Genomic DNA, 18362 nt, shown 5'->3' on the forward strand with positions numbered 1-18362 from the left:
TAACTAGGAACAAGCAGCTTGCATTGCCACAAAGAAGACACAGGTAAGATAGAGCTAACTCATTACCCTTTGAAAGTGCATTTTGTATGTGCCGAAGTGTGACTTTTACTATGAATGCACAACTCTGTTTAGATTCTATTTTATTTCCGAAAGTCAAACTGGCATGTCATCAAATCCACATGTCTGCTTATGAAAGAATTCTGTGCTTCAGTTCAAGTGAAAACAAGGTCATTTTTTAAAAAATAAAGTTTTTGGCTCCTGTACTCTACGTTGGGGTCTATTCAGAGCACCAAAACTACTGCTTGGGACAGAGCCTTTTTTGAGCCATCTGAAAGCATTTTAATACAGTCCTTGTTTGTGCCGCAGGCTTTGATGATACAGTGTTCCTTGGTTGCTCCATCCTTCCTCTCTCTGTAGTTTATTATAATAAATATGAGAATTAAGATTGTTTCATTTTGGATATCTGGTCTTGACTGGATGAGGAATAATACTGAAGGTGAGTCTTCAGGCAGGCACAACAAAAACTCTGGGCAAGTTCTGGGGAACGAGATCAGATATCTGGCCGAGGAAAAAGGAATGCCAAGCTAAGAATGGCAAGTATATTGGAACAGACCCTCAAGTTGTTTCTTTCCCTCCTGGGGGTAATGATCAAATCTGGGACCTAAGATTGTTCTGGGGTTGGGTAGCCAGCTGAGTGCAGATCTTCCAGCACTGTACAAACCGAGCAGGGCCCAGTTGATGTTCTTTTGCAGAAGGAAATAGAGTGGCTACTTAAGAGTGCAACAAAAATTTGGCAAAATCGTATTAGAGTATGATTGACTCTGATTCAAGACAACTGAGCTGACCCTTTACAAGGGCCCCTTTGGGCCAACCTAGTTTGGACTGTAGTTGAGTCCTGGGTTTGCTGAACAACACCAACTGAAGAGGCGTACCACCGTTACATTCAGTATATAAGCCATTCAGAGTCTACATGTTGTGATTTATGATGAGTGATGGTGATGTTGCTCAATCATCCTGTTTGATACATCCCCTTCTTTTAACCAAGGATGTCCAAGGAAGGATTGTTTGTATGTTTTAGTGGTACTGTGCACATCTCTGGCACACAAATTGTTGTGTCTTTTATGTGGTGATGCGTGATGAGCAGGGCTCACCTAACTCAAGTGCTAATCTGGAAGAAGATGCTTCAGAAATGGTGGAGTCATTCTCAGAACTCTTCAGTATTGGTTTCTAAGTTAGGTAGCAAGATCATTAGTAAATTACCGGTAACAGCTGAAGATTCACAGTATTTGATCACTGCTCTTCCATGCTTGCTAGCTTTATCTTCAGCCTATCTTGCTCATGCTTCAGTGCTGATTTTCTTTACAGGAGGGTGGGAACAAGGGAGTGGGTTGTGTGTCATCATTAATACATCACAGAAAAGGACCACTTGAAGTACAAAGGCTCTCATGCTGGGTGGAATCAAGGAGGGGGGTCTGGTAGGTGGGGCTCTGCTTTTAAACTGGAAACAAATTGTCCCTCTGCGCCTAAGCTCTGTGACTCTAAAGTCATCACATGCTAGAGAAAAAAGAGGTCCCCTGGCATGCAACAAAAAGAGAGACAAAGAGTAGCTACCACAAAACATCCGTGGATTGAGACCTCACATTGTGCTTTTAGGCCAACTTTTAACCAAGTCTGCTAGAAATTAAGCTTCAAAATATAAATTTTCCTATGAGAAACAAAACTCTGCAAGCTACCTTTTGTTCTTTACTTTGGCACTCGGCTGTAAATACAGCATTGCCATACTGTTTTCATAGACTAACCCGAAACAATTAGTTCTAATTGACTTTTCAGGCTTTGTAATGTTGGATCTTGTGTATTTTTCCTGCTTCCAATAATAAGAAAATCCTGGCGGTCTGAGGAGCAAGAGAATGAAAACCAATATGAGAGTTGAAGGCATGCTTCAGTTGAAGGCCTTCTGTGGTCTTACATGATAAAATGCAAAGCGTCATTAAAAGAGAAGGAAAGAGTATTAGCTTCCCTCCTTGCCTAATATATCTTGCTGGATACAGTATGAAATACTAGTGACAAGTTATGTGCTGTTTCATCAAGGAGCCCTTTTCGAATGAATAACACTTATTATTAGATGTCTAGTCTAGTTTGTTTGAATTGAGCTGCGGTCAGGGAGACGAATGCATACTTGACATTTCTCTGAAGTAAAATGTCTAAAGCGATGCCAGCTCAAATGTAGTTATGGGAAGCTAGTAAAATCAATTTGGTATGGTCATGATCAACAGTAGTAACTTTTAATAAAAGTACATGGATTCACATGCTCAATTTGAAAAAGGATAAAGCTTCTGGACTTCTAAAAAAGGTGAAAAACACAGAATGGTTCATTTTCCATCCTGCAAGTTTATTCCATCGGTGAAATAGCAAGTGCGGTTGCTGAGGAGAGGTGACCTTTGCCCAATTCCTTCCCAATTTGTGTGTGCTAGTTGGGATACAAAGCAAAGTGGAAATGGCATCCCATCTTTTTCCATATTTGGTGAAATAACTCCAGGCTCAGCCCAACCATTAGGCAAAGTGGGGTGGTCGCCTCAGGCAGCTGATTTTGGGCACCATGAAAAAGCAGCGAATTGTTAGTTATTTAGTTTGTCGCGGTTGTATTTTATTCCCAAGGAGAGACACGTTTGGTGTTTCCCACTTCTTGTGGCCAAATAAGATTGGGTTTGATGTGGTTACAGCACCCAAAAGGGCCCCTGCAATCTCTCATTAAAAAATGGAATGTTCCATGTTTTTTTTCCTGGAGCACTTGGCAGGTATGTCATACACATAAAGTTGTGTGTTACGTGGGCATTCCTCGTGGAGTGGGTAGACCTGGCGACTAAAATTACATTTTTGCAACTAAATTTACATTTTTGTTGCACCTTTCAGCTTTTGCTTTTTTTTAAAAAAAAAAACTTTGTAAGGGTCTGGTAGACATAGGCTGAAATACAACCTGGGCACAGAATTCAGCAGCCCACTGAATGGGTTCATAGTTCATCAAATCCCAGAGATCCATTCAACTTACGTTCTCAGCTTACCAATTTGATTACATACAGTGGTTGGTTTTCTAAAGTGAAATTATTCTGTGTTAGAGGAAAAGAAGATTGCTCAGCAGAAGGGTTTAGAATCACTGCTCTTTGCCTGCTTGCCTGCCTGCCTGCCTGGTCTCACACACTTCACACATTTTCAGTCAACGGATGAAATGAAAATGTCACTGTAATTCTTATTATTGAAATAATATGATTCAAGCTGAAACTCAAATCCTGCAAAGCTTTTTTTTTTTTTTAATATTTTTATTGGGTTTTCACATTTTATATAGACAAAAACAAAACACATAACATCAAAACAAACATAAAAGACAACAAACATGTATAGTTCCCGAAAATCTTATTTTCTAACCCTAGTCCCTGACTTCCCCCCACCCCCCTCCCTTGCATCCCTATTCCCAAGTTTATGTCAGCAAGTTGGCATTTCCTTTTCCGTCTTAATATTAATCCTTTTATAAAAGCAAAAATAAATTTTCCCTAAGTTGGACCCCAATTCTCTTCCCTCGATTTCTCATTTTTTCTTGAATAATTTTCTTATTAACTAAACCCCCTGATCTTGAGTGTTGTTTAAATTTAAATGCTTCCCTCCCTCCCATTCCCGCTTTGCGTCCTTTCCCAAGACATGTCCAAAATAACAGTTTTTAGCCTGGATTCCGCACGTCCGAAGCTCTCAAATCTCTTTCAGTCCCTCTCCGCCGGTTTTGTTGGTAGTCCTTTTTGTCGGTCATCGAGTCTCGAAAGATTTCCTTAACAATCAATCCAATCAGTCCATAGTCTCTTCCCATATTTAGAAACAACTGCTGAGGAATTTCCGCAAGGCCTAAGTCTTGGTGATAGTCAAAATCAAAGTCTATGTGGAGGCCCCAATTGTACTTCTTTATTTCAAGCTCCTGAATTCCATAAACTTCCAGGGCCTCCTCTTTCGTCTTCTGTATCTTTCGTAGGCTTAAAATGGATTTAATCCAATAGTCTCCTTGCTTGTGTTCTCCAAATGCCGGCTTCTGGTTAGTATTTTCCCACGTAACTTGTTCTCTTTCATGTTTTGTCTTCTCCTCTTTTTTGTTTATTATTTCGAATTCAGCTGTGGGTTCTTTCTCACTCAGGTCTTCATTACATTCAGCAGAACTACTTGTTTCCAAATTCAAGGTCATCAATTGTTTACTCATAACTATAGTCTGCTCCTGTAAGGTTCCCACCAGTGAATACATCCTTTCGATTTCTCTCAGTATCTTTCCACCCACAGCCATTGTAATTCCACAGAGTTCCCCCTAGAGGGAATCTGATTACTTAATGGACTTTTCTCCAACAATCCTCTGTCCTGTTATTGTTTCTTTGTTTCCCACAATTTTAATTCAATTGTAACTCCTTTTAATCCGGAGAGGTCTTAAGTAACAATTTTTCCACTGTTAACAGTCCATTTGACAGCTTTGACAGCTGTCAAATTCTGCTCCTCTATACAGGCTCCAAAGCAGGTCGCTCCCGGGCCCGGGAGGGAGGGTTGTTTGCCACAAAACAAAGACTCTTCCAACATTCCACTCTCCTGCTCAAATTTGCCTTTCCAAATCTTGGAAGTTACTGTCTTTTTAAAACTCACCCTTTACAGGGTAGGCACTCCAGCTTAGCTCTTATATCGTTGCTCTGGATCGTCTGCAAGGGGGGTGGGGGTGGGGACTTCCTTTTGGCACACCCCCCGGTCGTCTCAAATTCAAAAGGTAAAAAATTTTTAAAGTTCAGTTCCAGATTACTCACGGGTTCTTTTTTTTTTCCAGTCCAAATTTCAAGGAAGGAAGTCAGCGCTCTCCAGTTATGGCTCGCGGCTTCGCTCAGCGGCGGTAGCGATCGACTCTCAGTGCCGCGCCGTCCCCCGTATCCCCTCCGTAGCCTTTAAAAAGGCTCTTCGCGAATCAGGGGGGGCGCTTAAGGCACCCGCCGAGTCTTCAGTCCGCAGGCATCCGCGCCTGCGGTTTTTAAGGGTCCCCGTGTCGCCGGCACGGCAAAGACCCATCCACCGCTGAGCCGATTCCCTCCGGAGCTCGGAGGGAATCCGCCATTTCCAGATCGCGCCAACCCGGAAGTCCTCCAAATCCTGCAAAGCTTTAAAGCCATTTCCTGAAATTGCATTGAGAAAGGATTTATGGGAAGTTCCTATTCACTTTATTTTTTTCTCATTATGATTTTTTATTATTTAATTTTTTCAACTGGCTCCATGATTTTCTTTTGCATCCAATTGTCTTTTGAATTTAATAATTAGCAAGGATGCATTTCTGATGCTGTGTTTTAGCACAGTCCCCCTGGGCCCTGTTGTTCATTACCCTAGTATTGATGTTATACCCTTAAGAGCTCATTCCATTCATGTACCACAAATGGCTCTGTGTTTCTTTTCAATGCTAATTAATGAGGCAGCTGTCCGTCCTCTGTTTCTGCAATGCAAGAGCAACAAAGCTTAGATACAGAGCAATCAAGATGGATACTGGTTATTTCCATCATCTGGGCACTCTTTCACTGTGTCTTAGCTTTCAGTAACAATTTACTACATATCTATTACGGGTAGATTGCACCAAGAGCTCTTTGAGATCCTGTAGCTTCTTCAGCATTTAATACACTGGGGCCCTGCTTCTGAATGAGGCAGAGAACCAGATGGTGAATAAAATTTCCAAAACTGCTTTTAGGTGATCTCCTTTACGTAGTATGTCATCCCTCCGTCATAGGCAGTTCAGTGCATAAACATCCCACTGATGTTTGTAATTTTAGCTGTGATATCTGATAGAAATGCCATGCAACCTATAGCCCAGGCATGGATGGATATACTTTGATCACTGTGCTCTGATTGTTAGGAGCAAAAATTCTGAATGGTTGCCACATAGCCAGTGAAGGGGAGAAGAGTGTGGGCAGAAAGAATTCCTGGTTCAGAGCATCTCTGCTCCTTTCTGTTCTTCGGTGAAGGAAGCAGGATGTGGTCTTAAAGGCAACTCAATGGAATCTGAAGCCATTCCTACTCATGACCTCTGGAAGTGAGGAACATTATATAACACAGCTGCAAACAGCCAGAATCTCCTGTGATAGTCCCTGGACAGTGATAGAGCCCATCACTGAAAGTAGATATAATACATAATGGCCACTGCTGTATAATCCATCATATTGTCATTCCTATTCCCTTCTTTTAAAAAAATTATGAACCTACATTTTTAAAGGAAAGGAGTCAAGGAAGTGATAATTGTTCTGTAAATCTTAGTTGATGGTCTCTGATTTTTTTTTAATGTGTTCTGATTTTTTAATGATATTGCGGCTATATAAATAAATGATAATAAATAAGTAACATATAGCTGACAGACGTCCCCTACACCTATTCTTGTCCCTTATCCTTGAGGGGAGGACTTTCATTGACCATACTTATGCAGACTGAGTCTCGAAGCCGCTGTGTAGCCTCAGAGGCATTGGCCCTGTGCTGCATGAAATCCCTAGCAAAGCCTCCTTCAAGACCATGAACATGGAAGCATTATGAAGCTGCCCATTGCTAGTAGTCCCACAGAGACTACTGTACTTCCAAGAGCAGAAATAGCAATAGTAAACCTTTGGAAGACAAACATCAGAACACAGACAAAGAAAGAGCAACAAGAATACTAGCAGAATTAATCATGATTGGCATCAGCACCTGCCATCCTTGGACAGCTACCAGAGCCCACCACTGACATTACTCTCTCATTATTATTGTTTTTAAATAAAGGTTAAAATCTGGGTTGAATTTTCCACAATGCACCTGATGCAGCATCATTCCTGGACATTGAGTTGCTTCTTGTGTCATTGCTCAGAGCACAGCTACCTGCTACCAACCAGGTAAGCTGAAGGGGAATATGCCAACAGAGGACAAGGCCTACCTGAAGTCCTACTTTGCCCCGGACTCCTTTAAACCTGAAACCAGCCTTGGGAAGAGAATTCCAAAGAGAATGCCTAATAGCAGAGAGGTGGTCAGCAGGAAAGTAAATTGCAGAAGTAAATTGCACAAGAAGAATGGAAGTAAACATACAATTTCCAGTTAATACAGGAGATGAGCAGGAGCTAATGAAGTTCATGACAAAAATGGAGTGCCATGTTCAAAAGAGTTAACAACAGAAAATGAACAAGAAATCAACATTTTTAGAAAGCAGAGGTGAATCCACCTAACAGCTTCTCAGATTGAATGGGTGGGCCCCAGGCTGGCCATGCTTATGGGCGTAGCTAGGATTTTTTTTTGGGGGGGGGTGAACAGAACCTCAGTTAGCTATGTATTTAATTGATTTTTATTGATGGGGGGCAGCTGCCCCTCCCTCCCCCTCCTTGGCTATGCCCATGGCCATGCTTAGTGCAAGTTTTTTGTGGGGGAGGTGTGAGGACTCCAAGACACTTCCAGAAGTCTGAAGTCTCACTTCTGAAGTCTCACTTCTTCACCCCTCCAGACTGGTGGTTTTTTGGGGTTTGTTTGTTTTTTGCAGGTGTATTCATACCATTGATGCACTAAAAGGACATTGGTAGTGGATTTATATTGAACCATCGGCACATCATTTCAGTTTATTAGTTCTGTGATGCTTCCCCAATGTGATTGCTGTTTGAAGGGGCAGCCTTGCACTATAGCACAACACGAGTAGGTTGCAAAAGGGCATTCACTGTATAAAAAGCTACAGAATTTCGGCAGGAAGCTACAGAACATGCACCAGTCGAAAAAAAACAAAGCTGCATGTCTGCCCTGAAACTTGCAGGCACAAACAGTACTCAAAGTGGAACCCCGTATAACCAACCCCATAGTATCGTGAACACACATCATCATGAAGTAACAATAAAAAGGACATCTGGAGTGGGCAGAAAATGGCCAATGTCCTTTGTCTTGGTAATGTGGTGACTGTGGTGAATTAATAATGTAGAGTGGTATTCCTGGGAATTTTTCTGCTGGGCTCAAATCTTGCTCATATCTGACCATTTTTACATTTGACACTTTACAGAAGAATGCACTTTATTGCCACTTTCTTTGTGCTTTTTCAAAGCATGACGTGTAATGTTGGAAGCCACCTTCCCATATCCATCCCATCAGCCCCTTCCATATGCATTTCTCGGCTTTCCTGGTCAGCCCCTGAGCTCCAGTTGAGTAATGAGGCGCCACTGTCTTTGAGCCAATCTGGATAAGTACTACCCATGTTTTATTAGCACTCCGAATAGCAGAGATAGTGAATGCAGAGAGGGAAGCTGTCTTCTCCTACCCTGAGATTCTCTGAATGTACACTTGACAAAAGAACAATAAGAAGCATCCCAAGTTGCTGTCGGAGAAAGACGTCAGATTAATATTCTTTTCACGTGGCTGCAGGAAGAAAGAACAGAGACTCCTGAGAAAAGAACTGCCTGCAAATTCTCCCCCCCTTTTTTTGTTTAAAAGAATTTGCTCGAAGCCGCAATCCATTTTGGAAGGCAATGGGATAATATTTCAGTCTTGGAGTTCTGACACATGTTGTGACAGCCTGTGGCAGACATGCCAAGAGCTTCATTCCATAAATCACATATTGAAAAAAGGAGGCCTCTGTGCTCGGTAGTTGTGGTAGTAGTAGTAGCACAGGCAGAAGCAGCCGTTGTTCCTTCTTTTTCTTGGCTGCCTCGCTTGGATGGGGTAGAGAGAGACTTAACCTTCAGTCAGGAGGACCTACGGAGAAAGAACAGTGCATGTGAGAGCTCCAGCTCTTGCCGTGTTAAATGAAATGCAATCCATGTGAAGACCTCCACAATAGATACTGTACATATATTCTGGTAGCGCTGGAAATGTGGGAGACGATGTGTTATTCTATTGTTTAGTTTTCTGGAATCTTTTTAAATGTTTTGTACCTCTCAGACCAAGCAAATCACTGAAGATGGAAATAACAATATAAAAGGGGGGGCATGACAAGAGAGTATTTACTTACTAGGCTGTTTTAGCAGGTGGGCTTCTCTGCTTTGAGCTTTGTTTGTTTAGTATTTCTGCAAAATCTAGGATTCCCTAATGCAGCCTGTTGATACCTCCCTCTTGTGAGTAGCTGGTGCCACTAAATAAGCTGCTTCCTTTAGAAAAAGTGAAATATAAAGAATCATATCTAAGAGGAGTTTTTCTGAAAGTGTTTTATTAGATATGCAGATAATAATGTATTCATTGGTGTTTCTTTTCATGCTGAGTGATGTTACTCCCATTTAAAATATTTCAGACATTTCAATCGTTTTTCGATGGGCCAGAACTTTTTGTCTGCGTGGAAGGATTAAGTCTCTGACAAAACTCTTTTAAAGGAAGAGAAAATGGATAGGGTGGTCATTTGTGCATTGGCAGAAGAAAAGAAAAAGGAGGTAGATATGCATACAAACAAATAAATGAGGAGAAATTGGATAATTTAAGAAGCTATAAGCCATTTGATACATTTTGGAATAGCAACCTTCATGAGAAGATAGTCAATGAAATTTAACATTAGTAGAGTTAACGTCTAACTCAGCTGGCAAAATTTTGTTGAATTATTTTTATTTCCTTGGGTCTACAGTGTTAAGTGTAAACAACATAGGATATCACCCAGTGACATTACAAAAATAATGATTTGTGCATAGGGTTGTATTTTATGCATAATATATTTTAGACACTGTGTGTGTGTGTGTGTGTGTGTGTGTGTGTGTGTGCGCGCGCGCGCGTGCGTTCTCTGGCCATGGCAAATATTGTGGTGGCAAATAATGTGGCCAGTGTGGTAGGGCAGAGATGCAGAGCCCCCTTTGCACTTGCCAGCATCCCTGCCAGGGCAGGGGAGGAGTGCAATTTGGGCTGTGTGGGTGGCCTGGAAGCAGCGCTAGTTGATCCGTGCATCCCCACCCATGCACTTGCCTTGTGCCTCACCCCCATTCAAGTAAGTTTTGGTGAAAGCAGTGTTGTGAGGCTGACTCCATAGCTCTGCCCCACTACACGGACCACTACTCGAAATGCCAAATGTCAGAGAAGCTGTGCTCTGGCAGGGTGAGATCAGAGTTGCTATTCCCTTAATACCCACTTCATAATTTTCTTACAGTGGAGAGGAGCAGGTAAATGAAAAAATGAGTGAAATAAGTTTATCTGCATGGGTGGAAAATGGAGTTGCTGCTGTTGGTTTAAAAAGAACTGGGTCAGGTTTCCTCCACAAGTTTCATTCAGCAAGGGAACACCCAAAATCTAACACTTTCTTAAAACAAAACAAAACAAAACAAAACAAAACAAAACAAAACAGAAAGAATGTAGATAATGGCATGCCTATCTTCAGGCAGTTTTCAATAGCTGCCAGTGACATTTGTACAAGTGCACAACAATCACAACGGTGTTGCTGAGCAAGTTGTGCTTTCCTCAGTATTGTTTGTCGACTGCTTAGAAAACGCAACCTTCCTGCACCCAAAGCAGCCTCTTCTTTAGCGAAGGCGCCTGGATCCCACGCACAAAATAAGTAGCAATTGTTCAGTAACTGTCAGCAAGAGAAGACTGTCTTGTTCTGTGATGTGCATTTGCTCTCTGCCTCTTAAGGCACCCAGCGAGTTAACTTGGCCTTGTGATATCATTTTTCAGAGTTGCAAAGTCTCTGCTTCTTTGTAAGAATGCCACCCACATGACAGAGGAGAGCTGTCAAGCTGCAACATGCAGGAGCTACTTCGACACACCTATTCAAGCACCACTTTGTCTGCCCTCGTAGTGCCTCGTGCTCCTCAAGCCTCTGAGTACTGAATGGAGAAGCAGAGACCAGGTAAAGTGACATTTATTTTTGAACTGTACTTAAATGGGCTCTGGGCTGCCGTGTACTAAGGTCCCCAGGCAGAGCCTCTTGATTGCACATTTCTGTGCATTTTCTTCATGGCATTTGGAGGTGGGGAAATTGTATATGCATCAGGATGGAAACAGCTGCTGGCCGCAGTATGCTGCTGCCTGCCTTTGTATTTTGACTCTGTTCTCGATGTAGAATTGCTTCTTCTGCTGCTTATTTGATTTGTTTACTAAAGCATGGGTCATGCAGGGACCATGTGGATGTCTTACTGGGCTGGCTGGGCAGGATGCAGAGGAAACGATCTTGTGGTTGACTTACAGTGGTTTGGACTGAGAACCAGAGACTCCCTAGTTCTCATCATGCCTTGCTTTGTGCTTCTTGTTGAATATGTCATTCTTCTAAAACAGTGGTGAGCATCCCTTCTCATTCAGGCATCTCTCCCTATCCAGGCAAGCAAGAGGCAGCATTGCACTGGCAAAAAAATCCAGATAGGCAAGGGGAACATTTGTTCTTCGAGCTGTTGCTGGACTACAACTCCCATCATCCCTCACCATTGGCCATGCTGGTTGGGGCTGTTGAGAGTTGGAACCCAATAACAGCTGGGCAGCTACAGATTCCCTATTCCTGCACTATAACCTGCTTCTCTGTATCTCATAATGTGATGTGAGGAAATATGGATGGATATCCCAAGGGATTTGGGAGATTCTGCAAGGCAAAACCAGTTCAGGTAACATTAGGCGAGTGGTTGCCAACCTGTCATGCTCCAAAGGCTAGCCATCTAATTTGACTCAAGAGTCATGGGGTTGATTTGACCTTTTAAAGTCTTGGCTCACATAAATGTTTCCTTGCTGATGAGAATGTTAAGTGAAAATGAAACATGCTTCTTTTATGAGATGGTATTTCCTGCCTTGCAACTTATCATTTCTCACAGAGCTTATTACAGTGGGCTTGTTGTTCGCTGACTAGACCGAACACAGGTATAAGCTGTCTCTGTACATGTATAGGTGTTTGTGTGAAAGGCTGTCCATTGGTTGATTAGTACAGCTCAGTTGCCGTGTAAATAAGTGCACAGGTACATAGAGTGTACACTCACTGACTGTAACCTGCAGTGCTGTATCCATGTTTATGTTCAGGTTTTCAAAAAAATGGAACAGGTGTTAAAACACATGAATTACATGGGGATGGTATTCCAGGGTTAACCAGCATCATCTGTAGTAGCAGAGCTTGGAGATATCTTTACCTGATACCAGTGCTTTTTTTCTGGGGGGATGCAGGGGGACACATACCCCTAAACATTTTGTGAATCGAATGGGAGAAGAAACTAAAAAAATAAAACTTTTAGTTTCTTCTCTAGCATGGTGAATTGCCAGTTTCGTTGATATCCCTGATGGCGGCCTCATTTCCTGTCACGGTGTTTCCTGAGTCTCAGACGGAAGCGAGCGTTTAATGTGTGAAGCAGTGTGGAATGTGGATGTGTGGTGTTTTACTGATGAAACTTTGGCATCATTGAGGGGCAGTATTTCAATATGAGTAATGCATGTTCTTTGTACTTTTGTTCATTTACTGTATTTATTTTTCCCGATTTGAACTATAAAATGTTGATTTTCTTGAGTCAAAATGAGAGTACCTTTAAAAAATTTTTAAAGAACAAAAGCACTGCCTTATACCATGGGGACTTGTTTCCACTCTGAGGTGACTAAACTTGAATCATCTAAATCATCTAAGTACAACCAATATAATTAAGGCTCTGGTAACCTGTGGCTTTTGAGTACAGTGGTACCTCTGGTTACGAACTTAATTCATTCTGAAGGTCTGTTCTTAACTTGAAACCGTTTTAACCTGAGGCACGCTTTTGCTAATGGGGCCTCCTGCTGCTGCTGCGCCGCAACTTTCGCTCACATCCCAGGGCAAAGTTTGCTACCAGGAGCACCTATTTCTGGCCTAGCGGAGCTCGTAACCCAAAGCGTGCGTAAGGAGGACGGTATGTAACCCGAGGTTCCACTGTACTGCAGTGTATTGGTCGTGGGGTGGCCTTTGAAGACTGTTAGAAACTGTAGTTCAAAATACAGCTACCACGTTCTTGACTGAAATCTTGACCATCTGGTAGGAATATATTTTACCACTGGTTTCTGGTCCATATGTGAGCTTCATGAATGTTTAGGGAATAGGATTTGAACTCATATCACTCTTGCTCCAAACCGCTTCCTAATTGGTTTTCTATTGTGATCTGAAGGCCTTTGGTCTGATTTCTGTGTCCGTTTTTGTTTTCTCCTTCTGAAATACAGACCTTTTGTTTATTTGCTACCCAGTCTTTCCTATGAGGAGAAGTTCCAACATTTGGGGCTTTTAATTTCAAGAAAATGTGAATAATAAGTGACACGATAAAAGTGTATAGAAAGGATGACTGGCGTGGAAAAGTGGCTAGAGAAAGGGCTTTCCCCTCTTTCTCGTAACACTAGAGCTCATGGTCATCCAATGAATCTGAATGTTGGAAGGTTCAGGGCAGATAAAAGAAAGTACTTCTTCACACTGTGCATAATTATAGTATGGAAGTCACCCACACAAGAGACAGGGATGACCAGCGACTTGGATGGTTTTGAAAGAGGGTTGGACAAATTCATGGTGGAGAAGGCTATCCTTATCCTTAAGAGCCATAATGGCTAAGCTCTGCCTCCTTAGGTGGAGGCTGCATGCTTCTGAATATCAATTGCTGGAAACTGCCAGAGGAAAGAATGCTGTTCTGCTCGGATTCTGCTTGTGGGCAGAGTAGACGGGCCACTGGCCTGATCCAGCAGGCTCTTCCTAGGTTTATCTTACCATGTTTTTTAATGGTTATGTTAATTATATGGTATGCTTTTATTTTAAGTTGCTGATGTTATCTGCCTGGAAAACTTCACTTTGGAATGGAGGGGTGGAATGAAAAAATACTGAAAGAAATAGTGTGGCTGAGGTGATTAACAAGGCAGGCAGGGAAATCATGAGGCTTAGAGGTTCCCCCTCACAGGGCTGCAATTTCCAGCCCTCTTAAACTACGGTACCCAGGATTCCTTGGGAAGAAGTCACAGCCTTTAAATGTGTGTTGGATGCACTTTAAATATATGATGTGGATATACAGGGACTATATGCCTTGGAGAGAACTTCTCTCCAAGCATTTCACTTGAAGAAAAGACATCTTGGCCCACTGGTGACTGGAGAGCTCACCGTACTGAGCCAATAACAGAAGGGTCAGATGGCTGAGGCAACCTTTAGCGAAGACTTGTAATGCATTGTTTCCTCTGAGACTCCCTGAGCCTTTATTGCTCCTTTAAAATGGAATTTGCAGCCCTGAAAGGCAGAGGGATTTATTTTATTGTGAACATACTTTCCTACTGAAAATGGTCCATATGTTTAAGTATTTGATGAATGCTGCAGTACTTAATAATACTATTTACTACAAATATAGATAGATAGGGAGTAAGCAGGCAGTGTGTGTGTGTGTGTGTGTGTGTGTGTGTGTGTGTGTATGTGTGTGTGTGTAGCATCCACACGCAAGCTTTCCAGTGTCCAGATGTTCATGCTCATTGTGATTCCTCCCATGTAAACATTTCCCCTGCAGACAAGCAACCTCTTAATGGTGACAGGAAGCAATGAATGGTTGTTGCTGCTAATTGTGAACTTCATTGGTTCTTGGGAGAAGATTTGAAGATTTGGGGTAGAGAATAAGGCTAAAACAAGGAAAGCCATTAAATGGACTCTTTTCTGATGGCAAAATCTATGATACAAATTACTTAGGAAAGTACTTTTGAGTGGATTGTAATTCTGCCACCACCAGAGCCATGAGTGGACAGTCAAAAGTCTGAGATGAAGCGTCATCTATTTCCTTTTGTCTAGTGATGGGTTTGCAGGGGGCAAGGGTCCCCTACCATTTCTGTGTGCTAGTATCCCCATAATTTATGAAATTAGGAAATGGATTTAGCAAGGCCTAAAAATTTTTGAGTCAAGACAGCTTCCTCAGGAGCTTGGTTAGAGAGGTGCTGTCAAAGAGCAAAGGCAGGTGACGACAAAGTCATTGCCCTGACAAAAAGTGAGACATTCAGCATCAGAAAAGAAAGAAGAAAGCTACCAGGATTACAGGGGGTGAGATGTCACTGCCTTTGAGACGAAGGTTGCCAGGGTGATAGGGGATGGATGCTAGAAGCAGAAGGGGAGGAGTTTTCTTGCAATGACTATTGGGAAGAAGCAGGTGGAAGTAGGCAGGGACTGAAGGCAGGGACTGAAGGGCAGCAGCCATGCTGGCTGGTTGGAGCAGGCTGTTACAGAGAGATGGGGCTTAGGATGCCTCTGAATCCAATGCTGGGCTGCTAGGAAAGGATGAGCCCCCCCCTTGGGATTTAAATGCTGTGAACTCTCTCTCCACTTAAACAGGTTGTAGATATGTGCTGTCAAAGAACAAAGGCAGGTGATGACAAAGTCATTATCCTGACAAACCATATCTGTCAATCATATTTACCCTGCTAAACCATATTTCATAAAGATGACAGTCTCCATTGTGTATTGATTTTCCAACAAAAACACAATCCTAGTTAAGTACCAAGACCACTGGAATTTTGCTACTGCTCACAGAGATTGGGCTGGCCTGTAACACCTTTACCCCATTCGGTAGAGTATGCCTTACTGAAAGTGTCCCTTCCGGACATTACCATACTGGCCAGGTCCACTGTACCAGTGTCTACAATGCCATCTTGCAGATTTCATTATCCTTAACCATATCTCCTATTGAATATCAGTGAGCTCTTTGCATGCGTGAGAGCCAGTGTGGTGTAGTGGTTAAGAGCAGTAGACTCATAATCTGGGGAACTGGGTTCACGTCCCCACTCCTCCACATGCAGCTGCTGGGTGACCTTGGGCTAGTCACACTTCTTGAAGTCTCTCAGCCCCACTTACCTCACAGAGTGTTTGTTGTGGAGGAGGAAGGGAAAGGAGAATGTTAGTCGCTTTGAGACTCCTTAAAGGGAGTGAAAGGCGGGATATCAAATCCAAACTCCTCCTCCTCCTCCTCCTCTTCCTCTTCTTCAAGATTTCCTTGATGATTGCTGGTCTCCAAATTTGCAAATCTGACATTGTTGCATTGAACTGAGAGCAACCCTTGGGGTGGGGAAGCATTTCATATAGATCCTGTTTCTAACTACTTATCAAGATAAATCATGCAGGGGAATGCCCCTCATAACAGATCAAGAACAGGGATCTTGCTCCCAGACCACTGCCTAAGGCAGATGATCCTGTCCACGAGTCCAACAGGATTGCTGTGAATACTGCCTTTAAACCACCAAGCCTCTTGGGCTCGCCAATTGTAATTATAGCAGTTTGAATCCATGTGATGGAGTGAGCTCCTGTTGCTCTGTCCCAGCTCCTGCCAACCTAGCAGTTCGAAAGCATACCAGTGCGAGTAGATAAATAGTTACCACTGCGGTGGGAAGGTAAATGGAGTTTCTGTGCACTCTGGCTTCTGTCACGGTGTCCCATTGTGCCAGAAGCAGTTTATTCTGGCTGGCCACATGACCCCGAAAGTTGTCTGCAGACAAACACCTGCTCCCTCGGCCTGAAAGTGGAGATGAGCACCACACCCCATAGTTAAATTTGACTGGACTTAACCTTTACCTACTGTGAATAACTTTAAGTATGATATAAATGTTGTGCAACTATATTTTAGTACATTTATTTATACATCAAGACTGACCATGAAAAGGAGGCAGTTGATTTTAACAGATATATTTAAAAATATATTGGATTTATAAATAAATTCACCATAGCCATCTAGTGCCACATTGTATACTGCGCTTAAAACACACTTAAAACATTTTATTTGCAGTTGTATAGCTGAGTCCTGAGTGAGTTGGCTGTTGCAGCTTTTATTAATGGTGGAACTGACTGAAAGCCCACCTGAGCCATAAGTTGTCAATTGGGCTTGTGTATACAGTACAAGACTCTGAGTTGAGTGCTTTAAACCTAATTGGCAAATAAGTTGCTTTTTGCATTGTTAGTGTTGTTAGTGGCATTCCAGTTGCTCCTCCATTTCATTGCTTGTTTCATTAACCAGCAAAGAAATTGCCCCCCTAAATGCCTCTAGCTCTCCTTCATTCCTGATGTGATTTAAATGAATTACCAAGTACATTATAACTATTAATCTGTAAAGTTTTATAGGCATGAACATTAAAATTTTGGCTTATGATTTGTTTGAAGGAGAGCCAAAGTAGGAGTTGCCTATGGAACTATCCAAAAACAGTGTTCTGGATGACGACGATTTACTCACCCTTCAGCCTAAGGTCCCTGGGCAAGTTTCCACATTCAAACACAACATTAAAAACAGTTTTTTTAAAAAAAAAAAACCTTGCACTCACAAAAATAATGTTTGTCCTTAAAGTATACACCTCAAGTGTCAAAAACCAGTGTAAAGAGATGTGCCTTCAACATTTGCCAGAAACAGTATAATGAAGGTGTCAGAAGTACCAGCGTGCTTTATGGAATTAAGACGATATGAATAAGAACATAAACATTTGATTTTTGAAAATCAAGACAGCATTCATTAAAAGCAGCAGAAAATTGAAATTAAGGGAGCAATTCTATGTTTTGGGGGGGCAGATTTGAGGCTGTTGGATGCTGTGGGCTTCCTTCTCTGCTGGTGGCAAAGGAGGTTCATGGGATAAGCAGTAGAGACTGGTCCATGCAGGCAAATGCCCCACCAGTCTGTCCTCAGCCAGCACCTACCTACCTGGCTTCTAACAACCAGCTGAGGTGGTAGCACTGGCTTCCTCTCCTCCTCCTCCTCCTCCTAAGTATCAGTGTTGCCCTTGTAGAACCTGCAAGGAGGAGGATGGGGGACAAAACTAGAATCAGCTGACTTTGCCTGTCATTGGCCATCTACTGTTAGAAGCCTCTTGCTGCAGCAGCAGAAAGCTCCACCACCATAGCTGAACTGCCAAATGTTCATCTCTGTTTTACTGTATATAGTTGAACATTTTAGCAAGTGAGGAATAAGTGGAGTGGCTCTGCCAGTTTCTTGGAAATATTGGATTAGCCTTTATTAGAGTGAGGATCAGTAAAGTTGTTTTGGAAATGTGCTGATGAGTGGACCCTTCTGGCTTTCCTGCTGAGAGGAATCTCAAAGGGGTTATTTATTTTACCCATGGCATGCATGGGATAGATTAAGTCACTTAATTCTATTGGAGAGCTGGCTTTACTCCAAAGACAAGGAAGATGTGGGTTTTATTAGTCTCTGGTTTGAGATTCTACTGTTTAAAAATGGTTTAGTGGATCTGATTTCTGTATCTTAGTATTATCAATGACCATTGTTTGTCTGTGAAATAAGAGCACCCAAGTTTGCTCGGTGACATCAGGAGGCTTTCAGCACAGCCTAAATGTAAGGTGAGGCTGGGGAGAGGAAGCTAAAGATCTCTCTAAGGGATTTTCAATTGCTGGTCTGATCATGTACTCAGTTTGGTTTCAGCTCCATCAAACTCTTTGAGACAAAAGTGTGGCAAGCTGATGCTTAGGAACTGCAACGCGGGTT

The 18362-nt window shown here is 42.4% G+C and overlaps 1 protein-coding gene across 1 annotated transcript in view; it reads left to right on the forward strand.

The window, feature by feature from the left end:
- Positions 1-10648: 10648 nt before the first annotated feature.
- The window catches only part of FGFR2 (fibroblast growth factor receptor 2), a 143614-nt gene continuing 135900 nt past the window's right edge, over positions 10649-18362 (forward strand). Inside the window, exon 1 of the mRNA XM_083506127.1 lies at positions 10649-10798. The gene's annotated coding sequence lies outside the window, so the exon portion shown is untranslated. The remainder of the gene's footprint in view (positions 10799-18362) is intronic.

Source organism: Podarcis liolepis, assembly GCF_965112155.1.
Source record: "Podarcis liolepis genome assembly, chromosome: 5".
NCBI classification, from domain to species: Eukaryota; Metazoa; Chordata; class Lepidosauria; order Squamata; family Lacertidae; genus Podarcis; species Podarcis liolepis.